A 19,357-nucleotide genomic window follows, 5' to 3' on the forward strand; every position below is an offset into this window, starting at 1 on the left:
AAACCATCTCTTCAAAACATCCTCGCCAAAGCATTACAGGAAGAGGAAATGGAAAATAACAATGAAAACCAACAGTGGGAGGTAGGACAGTAAAGGGGGGGGAAATAATCAAAGAGGAAAACAAACCATGTTTAGTAACAGAAATAAACAAATATGGCTGGAAGAACAACCCATATCTCAATAATAACCCTAAATGTTAATGGCTTAAACTCACCAATTAAGAGACACAGGCTAGTAGAATGGATCACAAAACAAGACCCAACAATATGCTGCCTACAGGAGACGCATTTGATAGGAAAAGACATACATAGGCTGAAGGTGAAAGGTTGGGAAAAATCATATCACTCATATGGACTTCGGAAACAAGCAGGAGTGTCCATACTCATATCAAATAAAATAGATTTCAAGCCAAAGTTAATCAAAAGGGATAAAGAGGGACACTACATACTGCTTAAGGGAACCATACACCAACAAGACATAACAATCATAAATATTTATGCCCCAAACAATGGTGCAGCTATGTTCGTCAAACAAACTCTTCTCAAGTTCAAGAGTCTAATAGACCACCATACCATAATCATGGGAGACTTCAACACACCTCTCTCGCCACTGGACAGATCTTCCAAACAAAAGTTGAATAAGGAAACTATAGAACTCAATAACACTATTAATAACCTAGACCTAATTGACATATATAGAGTATACCACCCAACATCAAGCAGTTACACTTTTTTCTCAGCAGCACATGGATCCTTCTCAAAAATAGATCATATATTATGTCACAGGGCAACTCTTAGACAATATAAAGGAGTAGAGATAATACCATGCATCTTATCTGATCATAATGGAATGAAACTGAAAATCAACGATAAAAGAAGGAAGGAAAAAGCATACATCACTTGGAGAATGAACAATAGGTTACTGAATGATCAATGGGTTATAGAAGACATCAAGGAGGAAATTAAAAAATTCTTAGAGATAAATGAAAACACAGACACAACATATCGGAATCTATGGGACACATTGAAAGCAGTTCTAAGAGGAAAATTCATTGCTTGGAGTTCATTCCTTAAAAAAAGAAAAAACCAACAAATAAATGATCTCATACTTCATCTCAAAATCCTTGAAAAAGAAGAGCAAAACAACAGCAAAAGAAGTAGAAGGCAAGAAATAATTAAAATCAGAGCTGAAATTAATGAAATCGAAACAAAAGAAACAATTGAAAAAATTGACAAAACTAAAAGTTGGTTCTTTGAAAAAATAAACAAAATCGACAGACCCTTAGCGATGCTAGCGAAGAGAAGAAGAGAGAGAACTCAAATTACTAGCATACGGGATGAAAAAGGCAATATCACAACAGACACTTCAGAAATACAGAAGATAATCAAAAACTATTTTGAATCCTTATACTCCAATAAATTAGAAGATAGTGAAGGCATAGATAAATTTCTTAAGTCATATGATCTGCCCAGATTGAGTCAGGAGGATATAGACAACCTAAACAGACCAATATCAATTGAGGAAATAGAAGAAACCATCAAAAGACTACCAACTAAGAAAAGCCCAGGACCGGATGGGTATACAGCAGAGTTTTACAAAACCTTTAAAGAGGAACTAATACCAATACTTTTCAAGCTACTTCAGGAAATAGAAAAAGAGGGAGAACTTCCAAATTCATTCTACGAGGCCAACATCACCCTGATACCTAAACCAGACAAAGACACTTCAAAGAAAGAAAACTACAGACCAATATCTCTAATGAACCTAGATGCAAAAATCCTCAATAAAATTCTGGCGAATCGGATACAAAAACATATCAAAAAAATTGTACACCATGATCAAGTAGGATTCATCCCTGGGATGCAAGGCTGGTTCAATATACGGAAATCAATAAATGTTATTCACCACATCAATAGACTTAAAAATAAGAACCATATGATCATCTCGATAGATGCGGAAAAAGCATTCGACAAAGTACAGCATCCCTTTATGTTCAAAACTCTAGAAAAACTAGGGATAACAGGAACATACCTCAATATTGTAAAAGCAATCTATGCTAAGCCTCAGGCTAGCATCATTCTGAATGGAGAAAAACTGAAGGCATTCCCTCTAAAATCTGGAACAAGACAGGGATGCCCTCTCTCTCCACTTCTGTTCAACATAGTTCTCGAAACACTGGCCAGAGCAATTAGACAGACGAAAGAAATTAAAGGCATCAAAATAGGAAAAGAAGAACTTAAATTATCACTATTTGCAGATGATATGATTCTATACCTAGCAGACCCAAAAGGCTCTACAAAGAAACTATTAGAGCTAATAAATGAATTCAGCAAAGTGGCAGGATATAAAATCAACACGCATAAATCAAAGGCATTCCTGTATATCAGCGACAAATCCTCTGAAATGGAAATGAGGACAACCACTCCATTCACAATATCTTCAAAAAAAATAAAATACTTGGGAATCAACCTAACAAAAGAGGTGAAAGACTTATACAATGAAAACTACAGAACCCTAAAGAGAGAAATAGAAGAAGATCTTAGAAGATGGAAAAATATACCCTGTTCATGGATAGGCAGAACTAACATCATCAAAATGGCGATATTACCAAAAGTTCTCTATAGGTTTAATGCAATGCCAATCAAAATCCCAACGGCATTTCTTGTAGAAATAGAGAAAGCAATCATGAAATTCATATGGAAAAATAAAAGACCCAGAATAGCAAAAACAATGCTAAGCAGGAAGTGTGAATCAGGCGGTATAGCGATACCAGACTTCAAACTATACTACAGAGCAATAGTAACAAAAACAGCATGGTACTGGTACCAAAACAGGCGGGTGGACCAATGGTACAGAATAGAGGACACAGAAACCAATCCACAAAACTACAACTATCTTATATTTGATAAAGGGGCTAAAAGCATGCAATGGAGGAAGGATAGCATCTTCAACAAATGGTGCTGGGAAAACTGGAAATCCATATGCAACAAAATGAAACTGAATCCCTTTCTCTCGCCATGCACAAAAGTTAATTCAAAATGGATCAAGGAGCTTGATATCAAATCAGAGACACGCCGTCTGATAGAAGAAAAAGTTGGCTACGATCTACATACTGTGGGGTCGGGCTCCAAATTCCTCAATAGGACACCCATAGCACAAAAGTTAATAACTAGAATCAACAAATGGGACTTACTCAAACTAAAAAGTTTTTTCTCAGCAAAAGAAACAATAAGAGAGGTAAATAGGGAGCCTACACCCTGGGAACAAATCTTTACTCCTCACACTTCAGATAGAGCCCTAATATCCAGAGTATACAAAGAACTCAAAAAATTAGACAATAAGAGAACAAACAACCCAATCAACAAATGGGCCAAGGACCTGAACAGACACTTCTCAGAGGAGGACATACAGTCAATCAACAAGTACATGAAAAAATGCTCACCATCTCTAGCTGTCAGAGAAATGCAAATCAAAACCACCCTAAGATACCATCTCACTCCAGTAAGATTGGCAGCCATTATGAAGTCAAACAACAACAAGTGCTGGCGAGGATGTGGGGAAAAGGGTACACTTGTACATTGCTGGTGGGACTGCAAATTGGTGCAGCCAATTTGGAAAGCAGTATGGAGATTTCTTGGAAAGCTGGGAATGGAGCCACCATTTGACCCAGCTATTCCCCTTCTTGGTCTATTCCCTAAAGACCTAAAAAGAGCATGCTACAGGGACACTGCTACATCGATGTTCATAGCAGCACAATTCACAATAGCAAGACTGTGGAACCAACCTAGATGCCCTTCAATAGACGAATGGATAAAAAAAATGTGGCATTTATACACAATGGAGTATTACTCTGCATTAAAAAATGACAAAATCATAGAATTTACAGGGAAATGGATGGCATTAGAGCAGATTATGCTAAGTGAAGCTAGCCAATCCCTAAAAAACAAATGCCAAATGTCTTCTTTGATATAAGGAGAGTAACTAAGAACAGAGTAGGGACGAAGAGCAGGAGAAGAAGATTAACATTTAACAGGGATGAGAGGTGGGAGGGAAAGGGAGAGAGAAGGGAAATTGCATGGTAATGGAAGGAGACCCTCAGGGTTATACAGTGGAGGGGGTAGAGAGAGAGGAGGGGAGGGGAGGGGAGAGGTGGGGAGGGGGGAGGGTGGAGGATGGGAAAGGCAGCGGAGCACAACAGACACTAGGATGGCAATTTGTAAATCAATGGATGTGTAACTGATGTGATTCTGCAATCTGCGTATGGGGTGAAGGTGGGGGTTCATAACCCACTTGAATCAAAGTGTCGAATATGATATGTCAAGAAATTTGTAATGTTTTGAACAACCCACAATAAAAAATTAAAAAAAAAATAAAATAAAATAAAATACTTTTTATATGGAATTTGCCAAAAATTATTGAGAATTTTTGCATCATTGTTCTTCAGGGATAATTGTGTGAAATTTTCTTTCTTCAGTGTGTCTCTGCCTGGTTTTAGTATCAGGATGATACTACCATCATACAATGAATTTGGAAGGGCTCCTTACTTTTCTATTTCATGGAATAATTTGAAGAGTATTGGTATCAATTCTTCTTTTCAGGTTTTGTAGTACTCACCTGTGAATCCATCTGGTCCCAGGCTTTTCTTGGTTGGTATGCTTTTGATGGTATCTTCTATTTCCTTGCTTGAAATTGATCTGTTTATATTGTGCATGTCCTCTTGATTCAGTTTGTGTTGATTGTATGCCTCTAGAAATTTGTCAGTATCTTCAAGATTTTCTTTTTTATTGGAGGATATATTTTCAAAATAGTTTCTAGTTTTCTTCTGTATTTAGGTAGTGTCTGTTATGATATTTCTTTTTTCATCACAAATTTTAGTTATTTGATTTTTCTCCCTCCTTCTTTAACTAGAGTGGCTAAGGGTTTGTCGATTTTATTTATTTAAAGAATCAGCTTTTTGTTTTGTCAACTTATTGAATTGTTTCTTTTGTTTCAATTTCATTGATTTCTGTCCTAATGTTAATTATTTCCTGTCTTCTACTCTTTTGGTGTTGGTTCGCTCTTCTTTTTCTATGGCTTTGAACTGCAATGTCAGGTCATTTATTTGTTGACTTTTTCTTTTTTAATAAATGAACTCCATGCAATGAACTTTCCTCTTAGCACCGCCTTCATAGAGTTCCATGGATTTTGATAAGTTGTATCAAAGTTCTTATTTATCTCTAAGATTTTTTTTTATCTATTCCCTGATGTCTTCTGTTATCCATGTATCATTCAATAGCATATTGTTTAGTCTCCATGTGTTGAAGTAACTTCTCTTTTTAATTTTATCATTGATTTCTAATTTCATCCCATTGTAGTCAGATATAATGCAGGGTATTATCTCTATTTTTTTTGCATTTGTTAAGACTTGCTTTTTGGCATAACGCATAATCTATTGGAAAAGGATCCATGTGCTGCTAAGAAGAAAGTGTATTTGCTCACTCATGGATGGAATATTTTATATGTCTGTTAAGTCCAAATTATTGATAGTATTATTGAGTTCTATAGTTTCTTTGTTTAGTTTTTGTTTGGAAGATCTATCCCTCAGTGAGAAAGGTGTGTTAAAATTACCCAGTATTATTGTGTTGTGGTCTATTTGACTCTTGATATTGAGAAAAGTTTGTTTGATGAACATAGAAGCCCCATTGTTTGGGACATAGATATTTATGTTTGTTATGTCTTGTTGATGTATGATTCCCTTAAGGAATATGAAATGTCCTTCTTTATCTCTTTTCAGTAGCTTTGGTTTCAAGTCCACTTTATTTGATATGAGGATGGAAAGCCTTGCTTGTTTATGTGGTCCATGTGAGTGGTAGATTTTTTCCACACTTTCACCTTCAGTCTGTGGATGTCTTTTCCTGTGAGATGAGTCTCTTGAAGGCAACATATTGGGTCTTTTTAAAATCCAATCTGTCAGTCTGTATCTTTTAATTGATGAGTTTAAGCCATTCACATTCAGGGTTATTATTGAAATATGATTTATATTCTTGACATCTTGATTAATTTTTGGTTTTTAACTTAATTTGGTGTCTTCTTTGATTGGCCTTCTTTTTGCTGTATTTCCTCCCTTTGCTGATTTTAATTGTTGTTTTTATTTCCTCCTCCTAGAATATGTTGTTAAGGATGCTCTGTTGTGCTGGCTTTCTCACTGTAAATTATTTTAACTTTTGCTTATCATGAAAGGTTTTTATTTTATCATCAAATCTGAAGCTTAATTTTGCTAGATATAAGATTCTTGGTTGGCATCCATTTTCTTTCAGAGCTTGGTGTCTGTTTCCAGAATCTCCTGGCTTTGAGGGTCTGGGCTGAATAATCTGCTGAGATACTAATTGGTCTCCCCTATATGTAGTCTGATTCCTCTCTCTTGTGGCCTTTAAGATTCTATCCTTTTTCTTTATGCTAGGTATTCTCATTGTAATGTGCCTTGCTGTAGATCTGTGGTAATTTTTGTTTTCATTTTGTATCCTGCAAGCCTCTTGTATTTGATTTTGCAATTATTCATGTTTGGGAAATTTTCTGATACTATCGCATTGAAGAGATTGCTCATTCCTTTGGTTTGAATATTTGTGCCTTCCTCTATCCAAAATAGATCTTAGATTTGGTCTTTAATGATATCCCATAATTTTTCAATGTTCTGTTCATGGTTTCTTACCATCTTAACTATAGTCAACTTTATCTTCAAGATTGTACATTTTGTCTTCATTTCTGAGGTTCTATCTTCCACATGATCTAGTCTGTTGGTGATGCTTTCTATTTAGGTTTTTATTTGTTTTATTGTCTTTATTGTTTCCTTCACTTCAAGGATTTCTGATTTTTTTTTTCAGAATCTCTATCTCTTTCTTAAAGTAATCTTTTGCTTCCTGTATTTGCTCCCTTATCTCTTTGTTGGAGTGATCAATTTTGTCTGTATTGCTCATTTAGGTCATTCTTTAATTCACAGATCATTTTAATTGTGTATCTTCTGAACTACTTCTCCAATATTTAATCAACTGTGCAGTCCATGGATTCTGTTATTGTAGTATCCTGGTTCTTTTGGGACACTTTTATCCCTTGTTTTTTATGTTGTCTATGTGTCTTCCTTTATTGCCATCTGGATCAGAGTTATTACAGTTTCTACCCTATAATCTTGTAGTATCTATGCAGATCATCTGTACCTCACTTTGGTGTTGGGCTTTCAGACCCTGCTGGTGACCTGCGATAAATGGCACTGCAACTATAGGTGGTGGTGGCAATAGCTGAGGTAAATTGAGATAGCAGTGGAGATATTCCAAGATGGATGCAATCTCTTTCAGAGATGGGGCTGAAAGGGTGGGCCTTACACTAGCTTTGGGATTCCTGTTCTGAGATTCAGCTGCTTCTAGACCAGGTCTATTGTTGCAAGGTGGAGTTTACTGTGTAGGGAAGGCTATGATGATGGCCTGGGCCTGGGCTCCCCTGCAAGTCAGCGAAGGCAGTCCTGGGCCAAGGCTTGAGCTCTCATGTGGGTCTGCCAGTTGACAGGGATGGTCCTGGCTGGGGCCTCAGCTCCAGCCTGAGTCTGTCAGTAGACAGGGTGGACCAAGCCTACCCTGGGCCTGGGCTCCTGAACAGGTGGGCAGAGGCAGGATGGACTGGCCCCTGGGCTCTGGCATGGGTCTCCAGTCTAAGTCTTTTGATTGACGAGTTTAGGTTTTTGACATTCAGGGTTATTATTGACTTATATTCCTGTTCATTTACATTTATTTCTGGTTTTTATTTGAGTTAGTTTCTCATTTGATTGTCTTTTCCTTTAGTGTAGTTTTCCCTTTTCTGGTTTTCACTTTTTTTTTTTCATTTTCTCCTCATGAAATATTTTGCTGAGAATGTTCTGTAGCACAGGATTTCTAGTTGTAAATTCTTTTAACTTTAGCTTATCATGAAAGGTTTTTATTTTATTTTCAAATCTGAAACTTGATTTTGCTGGATATAAAATTCTTGATTGGGATCCATTTTCATTCAGAGCTTGGTATATATTTCTCTGGGACCTCATATATTTGAATTGAGAAATAACTGAAATATGGATTGGTTTCCCCCTATATGTAATCTGATGATTTTCTTTTATGGTCTTTACAATCAATCCTTATACTCTATGCTAGGCATTTTCATTATAATGTGTCTTGGTGTAGGTTTGTTGTAATTGTGTGTATCTGGTGTCCTATAAACCTATTGTATTTAATTTACCATTTTGTTAATCAAGTTTGGGAAATTTTCTGATATTATTTCATTGAAAATGTTGTGCATTCCTTTGGTTTGTATCTCCATGCCTTTCTCTTTCCCTATAAATCTTAAATTTGTTTTTTTCATGTTATCCCATAATTCTTGGAAGTTCTGTTCATAGTGTCTTACCATCTTCAGTGTGTAGTCAACTTTATTTTTAAGATTACATAATTTGTCTTCATTGCTTGAAGTTCTGTTTTCCAAGTGGTCTAGTCTGTTGATGATACTTTCCATTGGATTTTTAATTTGGTATATTTATTTATTTACTTCAAGGATTTCTGCTTGATTTCTTTTCATAATTTCTCTTTTTTTGAAGTGAACTTTCTTCTGAAATTTATCTGTTGCAAGGTGGAGTTTACTGTGTGGGGAAGGCTATGAATTTTTATACCTTACATTTTACTCCTTACATCATCCTTTATATTGCAAATCACTTTAACTGTATACATTCTGAACTTCTCCTCTGACATTTCTTTTATTGGGTTGTCAATGGATTCTATTGTTGGAGCATCTTGGTTTGTTTGGGGTCTTTTTTCTCTTGTTTTATCAAGTGGTTAGTGTGTCTTCCCATCTACCAGTGTAGATTTGAAGTAGTACAATTTCTTCCCTGAGTAATTATAATGTTCCTGAAGGTTTCTAATACCTCACCTTTAAGGGGAGATCAATATTAACAACACCCAATGCAAAGAATATACACCCTTAAGCCAAATAGCTTCTATTCAGATGTCAGGCACCTTTCTCCCAGGAAGTCCTACTGAGTGCCAGGAACTGTGCACCTGTTTCTGAAAGCTGTTCTATATTAGGCAGATCCAGACCATGCACTGAGAGCTGCAGACTTGCCACATATCTGGGAGTGTTGGGCCAGATTTGTTGCTAGAAAAGGGTTGGGAAACTCATGATTGGGGAGCTGGAGGGCCCTGTTGAGTGTCAGACTGATGCCATATCTGACAGCATTGGAGAGGGAGTTGGGGACCAGGCTGGTGCTGGGGTCCAGCATGTGGCAGCTCAAATGGTCCCTGGGAACTTGGTGGGTGTTAGAACATCTGGATGAGTGAACCAAGAGCAAGATGCCCTTACACCCTCTTCTAACCTTCCAACCTGCTGTAGCCAGTCCTGCTTCTTCCCTCATGCTTCAGGACTCACAGAGCTTGGAAGAGCCTGACTCTCCTGCCTCTACAACAAGATGGTGGCTACTAGCACATCTAGCAGGAAGAACTCAGGTGTAACCAAGCCTATAGCACCTTGATAATGGACTTCCAGGCCCTGGCTGGTGTCTCAAGATAGAGGCTGCCTTGTCTTGAAATGGTGATGGCAGTAGTGCTTATGTCCCTAGATGGAAATAGCTGTGTTTGGAGATGAGACAGTGGTGGAAGATGAAGGCACAGTGGCAGCATTGGGTGACATTGTGGCCCATATCAATTACTCTTGTTTTTGTTTTTGTTTTGTGTACTGGGTATAAAAATTCATGGCCTTGTACATGTTTGGCAATTTTTTCTACCACCAAGTTACATCCCAACCATACCAATTATTTTAAATCTTATTTTTTCAAGGTTATTAAGTTTTGGTTCATAAGTAGATGATTTTATGAAAACCTAGGGCTGGTTTATAATCCAATGTAATTAGCATTAATTATAAAAACTTGAAAGAATTTTTGAAGAAAATTAAATTTTTTCCTAGTAATTGTCTGGAAAAGCAATGTTGTTTAAATATTCTATATTCTGACAATGAAAGAGACCTTTCCTTTTTGTTTTTATCTCTTATTCTTAATTTACCACTCTATGTCTTTATTGTTGTTGTTTTTGTTTTGGTACTGGGGCTTGAACTCAGGAGCAATCAACAACTGAGCCACATCCCCAGCCTTATTTTGTAATTTTTATTTAGAGACAGGGTCTCCCTGAATTGCCTAGTACCTCACTTTTGCTGAGGCTGGCTTTGAACTTGCAATCCTCCTTCCTCATTCATCTGAGCCATTGGGATTACAGGCATATGCCAACATGCCTAGCTCAGAAGGTTTTTTTTTTTTAACTGAATTACATCATACAAATTGTATCTGGGTTTCATTTTTCTCTGAGAATTTAATAATATGTGCTTTTACTGAGTGTCCTTACTTTTCATTTTAACATATTATTTGCATAACTTCATTTAGAATCTGTCCCTTTTTCTGGAATTTATTGGACCAAAACTGTACATCTCTTTTTTATCAGATATCTGACCATTAAGAAACAATAATTTCACTTTATGTTTTGAGTAATACCTACCAAACATTCCTAGAAAAAGAATGATAATATGTTTTCTAGGTTTGGAGGCTCACGGGTGATAAGGAGGTCCATGAATCTTAGCATATTTGAGAATCTGAAGAAGGGAAAACTCACTTACATGTTTACTCTTCCTACAACTACATATATAATGAAGGACAACTTCTTTTTTCAATTTAGATTATCATTTAGAGAATGAAAATTTAAAAACTGATAAGGGAACTTTATTACGAATTAGTATTAACCAAATAAATTTTATGGTAAAAGATGGCTAAGAAAAATTACCTTGAACATCTGACATAATATTTATATTTTCAAAATAATGTAACATTAAAAGGTATTAACAGGCCAATTTAAAGATCATTTGGTCCTCTTTAACTTGGCTATATAGTATTTAAATCAATCCTAGACTCTGAAATTAGTATTAAAATTACATGTTAATTTACATTTCTATAGTAGAAAAGATAATTTTAAATTATGGTTCCATTGCCCTGAGGGACATTAATCAGTTTCTGTACAAAACTGATAAGACTGTTTTCAGCAACAGAAAAGTTAGCCTTGAATATTTTTACTGTACGCATCATTGTAGTACATTTTATCAAATGTCCAATACCCTTTCTTCTAATACACTTCAAAATTTATAGTCAATAACCATAAACATTATATTTGGGAAGATATTTTTTTCTTCTTTTTTACTTGTTTGGTTTATAAAAATCATTGTAAACTATACATAACATAAAATATGCATTATAACCATTTTAAAACCTATCATTCAAGAGCATTAAGTATATTCACAATATAGTGCAACCATCACCACCCTCCATTTCTGAAAGTTATGTTCTTCCTAAAGAGAAATTCTATGCCCCTAAAACCTAACATTTCTCCCACCTCAGCCCTTGGTAACTTCTATTTATTTTTGTCTCTATAATATTGCCTATTCTAAGTACTTCATATTATATTTATCTTCTAAATAAGTACCTGACTTACTTCATTTAGTATGTTGTTTTCAAAATTTATCTTTGTTGTACTAGGCATTAGAATCTTATTCTTTTCTAAGACTCAATAAAATTTCACTATATGAGTATACCACATATTTTTTATGCATTCTTCTATTGATAGTCATTTAATTTGCTTCTCCATTCTCACTATTGGGGATAATGCTATTATGAACATTGAAGTTAAATAGTTGAGTATCTGCTTTCAATTTTTTTTGGTGAGTACATAGGCAAGAAATTTCTGGATCTTAAAATAGCTCTATGTTTAATCATTCAAAAGACATATAACTGTTTTCTACAGTATCTACACCATTTTACATTCCCACTTGCAGGACACAAGTGTTCTCTAAATCCTCACCAATACTTATTTTATTTGGGGTTTAAAAAAATAAGTATAATAGTCACCCTAATTGTTATGAAGAAATTTTTCATTTTTTTCTAATAGATAGCAATATTAAGCAACTTTTCATATGCTCATTGGATATTTGTATGACTGTGTAAGAGAAATGTGTATTAGAATTCCTTGCCTGTTTTTAAACTAGGTTATTTTATTATTGAGTTGTAGAAGTTCTTCACATACTATAGATATTAAACACTTATCAGACATATCTTTTATCAATATTTTTTTCCTATTAAGTTTTTTTAAGCTTATTGATAATGTAATTTAATACACATAAATTTTTAATTTTAATTAAGTACAATTTGTCTGTTAATTCTTTGATTATCTTTGCCTTTGGCATCATATGCAAAATATTATTGCTAAGAGTGTTACAGTTTGGACTCTTATTATTAGGCATGTGATTATTTTGAGTTTTTAAATCACCTAAAATAAGGTCCAACTTCATTCTTTCACAGAGTAGGCCCAATTTTACCAATACTATTTATTGAATGATACTAACCAGTTTGGACTCTAACATAATTTTCTTATTCTTACTTATTTTTTAAATGAAAAGTTTATGAGTTTTTTTCTTCTCCCATTTCACCAGCTTCCTTGCAAATAAGTGAAATAAAATTTTATACTCATTCATTTTTTATTTATATGGCAGTTATTTTATCAAGCTTTTGGAAATTTTAACTCTGTGTAAATATCTACACTGTATTATTTTTTAGAATTTCTGATTTTTTCCTTGTAATTACAAGAATTAATGAAATTTAAAATATTGCACAGTAATGCCAGGATCAGGTAATCATTATTAGTTGGTTGGTTAGGAGAGTATATGAATATTTTTATTTTTTATTGCTTCTTTTTCATTATACATAACATTCGGATTCATTCTGATGTAATTATAGAAGCATATTCTAATTCAGTCCTGAGTACTTCCCCTTTCCCTTTCCTCCTCCCTCCACCTGGTTTTTCCCTCTACTCTACTGCTTTTTCTGCTATTTACTTATTACTTTTTCTTTTATTAGTGTCTTATTAATATACATGGTGGTGAGATTCACTGTAGTGTATTTATACAACTACATACTGTATCTTACCTCTCCTTCTTTCCTTTCTTTCCTGTTTGTATACTCACTCATCTTCTATTTCTTTTTTCATTCATCCCATATTTTGGATCAGCTTCCACATATCAGAGAAACGCAAAAAGTAAAATCAAATATTAATATATTTGATGGTATCAAATTTAAAAATTTCTTCACAGTGCATAAATTTCTGAAACAAGTACCAAGAAAAGCAAATCTAAGGAGCATAACTGCACCCATATATTTATTCTGGGACTTCTCTTATATGATTTTCTACTTGTATTATGACAATTTGATGAATCTGAATCAATGTGAAATTATGTCTTTTATATCTTATGGTAACATTTTTGGTAGGGTTCCATGACGTGTAGTTTAAATTACCTCAGGAGAGCTCAATAATAATAATAATAATAATAATAATAATAATAATAATAAAAAAACAGACCTAAGCATAAGTCAATTTCTTCTTTAAGAATATATTTCCCATTTAAATGAGAACATGCTTTTCAGAGGAAGAACAACAAAATAAGAACAGAAATACTAATATATAGCAGAAAGTAAACATATTGCAAAGGCAAATGAAAAGGCTAGACTAAATATTAAATCTTTGGTTGATAAGTTGTACTTATAACTTTGCTATTTAGAAAAGTAAGAACTTTGGTTAAGGGAGTAACTTATCTTTGAAAAGTAAAAAGTGAAATGATTGTACATTACAGTTCAGTGGTCTCTATATGCTGGTTCATATAAAAATTGCTAATTTTTATATCTTCTTTGCTGTCAGGTTTTAAAATGAGATTTAAATCCTACTTCTTTGAGTCAATACACATATTCTTTAGTATTGAAATTTTAAAAAGACTGTGAAATGATCTTCTCTCTTTTTCCTTCAATCCAAACTCTAGCCCCAAGTATAAAAGCAACATATTAGTAAGCAAAAATAGAAATAATCACTAGCAGCTAGAAAAAAACTGATACCAACAAACCATATATTTCAAGTAAATATTGTATTTATGCCTAAAGACAGGCTGAACTGTTTTTTTAAATTGACTTTAATCATGTTCTTTCACTCTTTCTTTTCTAAGAATCTTGTTCAGAAGGTCAAACCATTTGCTTATGTTACTAAGATCTTTAAATATTTAAGTAGAATTAGTTATTTACCTGAATCAAAACTATTCCTTGAAGATCTACATATCTCCACAGGTAATAAACAACATTCATATTTTTCTCATACACTTACCAGAAGTTTTAACTTAAACCTATTTTATAATACAAGTGATAGTTAATATTTCTTTTTCATGTATTTTAACAATTTCTAGCCATTTTCCTAGCCACGTGTGTTTATAGGTACAAAGAAAGAAAGAAACAAAAAGACTTAGCTAAAATAAGGGAAAACTACGAGATTTAATTCTGAATCAGTAAAGACTGACACAACAGATAATTCAGGACAAACTTTAATTTTATCAAATTCAATCTGGACTGAAAGGAACACTGGTATACTCTGTTTTTTTTTTTTTCTGGAGATGACAGAATGGTTCTAGTGTAATTTGAAATTCACTGCAAGAAATTATTGAAAGAAAATACTGGATTTAAATAAATCACTTTTCTCCTTTCTTTTGTAGTTTTAGTTGCATTTTGTGCTATGTATAAAATCAACATGAGAAGAGACAAAAGAGAAAAGTTCATAAATATGATCATTTTGTTCCCAGCCCAAGAAAAAAAGAGTAATCTTTGAAATTAGAATTATACATTGTAAACAATTTTCTCTGCTTTTAGTCATGTTACTATTTGAGATCCATTCTCTTGGTTTTCATAAAAATCATTTTTTTTTTATAATTGATATACCATTTTAAATATCAGCTTTAGTTATTCTATTGAGAACTAAAATGAGAATGTCATGAGTCTAATTTGCTTTTGTTTTGAAAAACATGACTATAAAAAATGAAATTATTATTTTTAGAAATAAATCAATCAAGGAAAGGATAATTGTAAGGAAAGTACTTGAAAAGAACAATTGAAAATTTACTAATAAACTTAATTCAATTTGAAATTAATTTAGCAAGTGATATGTGCATAGTACTCTGTGAAACAACAGGAAGTACAAACATGAAAATGTTATGCTATTATTTTGCAACACAGAAGCCAAACGAAATATAATGCAGACTAAATGAAGCATAGGCTAAAAATATTACATATACAATAAAGCCTGGTGGAATCTCAGGACTGTCAACTGGTTTCAAAAGGGTGCAGGGACATCTTCTTAAAGGATACATTACCAAATTTTCTAAGTTAAATTCACATGAAAGATAGGAAATTCCATGTGACCAGATTGTTTAAGTAAATGTGTTGTAGTTAGAAAGGACTGGCTCTATTCAGCACACAATTAATTCCATATAACTTTGAGAAATTGTATGAACACAGAAGAAAATACTGGAGCAAAGGATAGAAACAGGATGATACTTTATAGCTACATTTGCCAAGCATTATAATTTTACTTTCTAAATCAAGAAGAGTCTTTAAAAGCTTTTGAGCAAGCAAATGACTTAATGAGATATTTATGCTTTAGAAAAATTAACCATCAGTAGAAATTAGGAAATACTGTAACACAGAATAAATAAAAGTGAATCAATAAACAATGAAATATTCTTAAAATAGACTAAATTAACCTAGGATTTTTTTTTCTTTTCTTTCCTTTTTTTATTTTAAATAATTTTGACTTAAAAAAAATGGTACCATGGATTGAAGTCAGGGACATTTAACCCTTAGCCACATCCTCAGAACTTTTTATTATTATTATTATTATTATTATTATTATTATTATTATTATTATTTTATTTCTTATTTTGAGACAGGATCTGGCTAACTTATTTAAGGTCCTTACTTGCTGAGGCTGGCTTTGAAACTGCAGTATTCCTGCCTTAGCCACCTGAACTTCTGGAGAAAGTTATTTTTTCTAAAAGAAAAAAAATTGTGACACACAATTAGCAAATTGTGATCCAGGAAAAATTGATGAGAATCAATGGTCATTTACAAGTGGAACATAGGAAATAATTTAATAGAATCCTGAGGTTTTGAGCCTGGATCACTGGAAGGATGGTAATGGCTTTTACAGACATAGGGAATGTTGGAGAAACACTAGATTTTTAGGACAAGTAATCTTATCCTTGATTCACTTGCTGAAAAATATTTACTTTCTTTTGGATTTTAGTGATAATATAATTCATATATAGTAAATTATACAAGCCTTATCATCTATTAGTTTTACATATTTTTAAAATTCATACATGTGGAATTATTAAATATGTATTATGTCTTAGTCAGCTTTTGAATGGCTGTGACTAAAAGACACAGCCAGAACAATTGCAGAGGAGGGAAAGTCTATTTGGGGTTCAGAGTTTCAGAGGTCTCATTCCACAAAGAGCAGTTTCCATTCCTCGGGGCTGGTGGTGAGGCAGGACCTCATGGTAGAAGAGTGTGGTGGACCTCATGGTGGAAGAGTGTGGTGGAGGGAAGCCACTCACATGATGATCAGAAAGCAAAGAGGGAGACTCCACTCACCAGATACAAAATATGTTCTCCAAAGGCATTCCCCCAGTAACCACCTTCTCCACCCATCCTACCCACCTTTACTTACCATTCAGTTAATCCCCATCAGGGGCTTAATTCACTGATTAGGTTGAGGCTGTCATAACCCAATCATTTCTCCTCCAAAACTTCTTGCACTGTTTCACACTTGAGTTTTGGGGAACACCTCACATTCAAACTATATTATATTATTTTATGCCTAGCTTATTTCAGTATTTTTGTATTGAGAAAAATCTATGATGCTTTTTATAGCAAGCATTTCTTTTTTATATAGCTATACAGTACTTATTTGTATGAATTTATTTATTACCTCCCATTAATGGATATCCAGGTCCCCCCCAGAGGATGTTATAAATAAACTTCAACCAAATTTCTAATACAAATATTTGGGGGGGGGAGGCATATGTCATCATTATTTTTGTACATGTGTACCCATCATGAGCTGGCCGGACTGGCAAGATGAGCTTGATTTAAAGGAGCTGGCTGTATCAATAACTAAGAAAACAGTGAAGAAAACATGCAGCACACAAACATGAGTTTCTAAGAAGAAGGGCAGGATGACTCAGTGACCCCAAGGGTCAGCTCCATGCTGGGCAGTGTTGGAAAAAGCAAGAGAGTGATCACTCCTGAAACCCCCCTATTTATTGGGGAGAAAACATTCGTTAGAATATTTTACCCAAATAAGGCAAGGGGTAGGGTTTCGAAGGGTGGAGTCTTGCTTGGTGATGTCTTGTGGTCAGCAGATTGATTGACATCTTGGCAAGTTACACCCATCTCAGTTGCTGTGTGGGATCACAGGCAGAGCAAGAGGAAAGGCACATTTGCATCACACAGCCCAATCAGTGCACAACAATAGACCAGTCCCTCATATGCTCAAATGTGCATAGCTCACACACACAGCCCATGGATGGCTTGTGAAATATACCTAGGAATGATTTTAGAGTAATAAAGATAAGTTTAAATATTGGATAGGAGAAAAGTTTTATCATATTAGTATCTTGCAAGAAGTCTTTGAATGATATTGTATTATTTTGTATATTAACAGAAGCACATGAAAATTTTACTTGTGGTGTATCTTTGACATTGCCTGCTTTTGTTTAACATTTTAAATTTTATCTATTTTATAGATAGTTAAAATAAATTTTATCTATTTTATAGATAAAATATATCTTATCTATTTTTATAGATAAAATTATTCATGTCTCATTGTGATTTTAATCTGCATTTTAATCTGCATTTCTCTTAGGCCATACCAATTTTCTTATGGGTTGCATAGTATTTTTTTACTATTTAACTTTCAAACTACCTGTGTCCTTATTTTTTAAAGCAAGTCTTTTGCAAAACATATAACATAAACATAAACATATTTTCATTTGAATCTGTTCTGAAAATTATTTTATATTAATTAGAGAATTTAGTCCATTTACATTTAATATATTTATTGATTTGTTTGGAATTAAGCCTGTCATCTTATTGTATTCCACCTGTTCTTGGTTCACCTGTTTATATATTTTTTGAGATGAATTAATTTATTATTTTATTTTATCTCCTCTGTTGAATTTTTTAGCTATAAATATTTTTTAATATGTTACTTGTTTTTACTTAGGAGATTATATGATGCATTTTTAATACATTGTAATCTACCTTGATTGAGCTATGTACAGGTTCATGAATAATATAAGAATCTGATAATATTAAAATTTTATATGTCCCTTAATTTTTTATTAATATTTCCATATATTTTACTTCTATGTACATTATAAATCCTTCAATACACTGCTACTACCAACTGCCTTAAGGAGTTGTTAATTTTGTTTAACTTGAACTTTTTTTCTTTTGTAAGAAATATTAGGAGGAAAGGGAGAGATAACTTTGCTTATAGGGTTTCCAGAAATCTAACCATGAATGATCTTTCTTAACATAAGAAAAAAATATCTCAATCCATGAAGATTTCTTTTCCCATATGTACTCAGATTTAGTAACTGACCTTCTCGGAAGGGTTTGGTTCTCTCTTGAATTTATTTCCTTACATTAAAAAAAAAATTAAAAGAAATATATGCTATTTTATTCTATGATTATCTTCAAAATACACTATTTTATTCTACTATCATTTTCTAATTTTTGGCATTAGAAAAATGTATTGATATGTGGAAACTGATGGTATTTTATATGAAATATTTATATTTTCATGACACATTTCTAAATATTGAAATTATATCAAGCTGAGTCAAATGTTACTGCTAAGCTCCTGTTAGCATACAAGATAAATCCATGTACAATTCTAAGTTTAGTGAAATGGCTGTGATATTCTGAGTATAGTCATTTATCAGAGCAGTTCTGTTATAATCATGAAGAATAAATGTTATACATATTATCATATTATATGATAATATGCGTAAAATATTTTGCTAACTATACAAGTATATATGCAAATGACTATAAGAGTGACTACAAAAGAATTCCAATAATTTTTAATATGAAAAGAAGAGAATTTATAGGTCTGAAGATATTTTAAATAAATATATGAACATATGTGTGTGTATACGATACACACACATGTATACACATGTGTATGTATGTATATACACACATATAAATACTTATATATGTACACACATACACACACACATACACATGTGTGTATGTGTGTGTATGTGTGTGTGTATGTTTATGTGTGTGTATATCATATTAGTATCTTGCAAGAAGTCTTTGAATTAGATTGTATTATTTTGTATATTAACAGAAACATGAAAATTTATATATATATATATATATATATATATATATATATATATA

This window comes from Marmota marmota, unplaced genomic scaffold, assembly GCF_001458135.2.
Source record: "Marmota marmota marmota unplaced genomic scaffold, marMar, whole genome shotgun sequence".
NCBI classification, from domain to species: domain Eukaryota; kingdom Metazoa; phylum Chordata; class Mammalia; order Rodentia; family Sciuridae; genus Marmota; species Marmota marmota.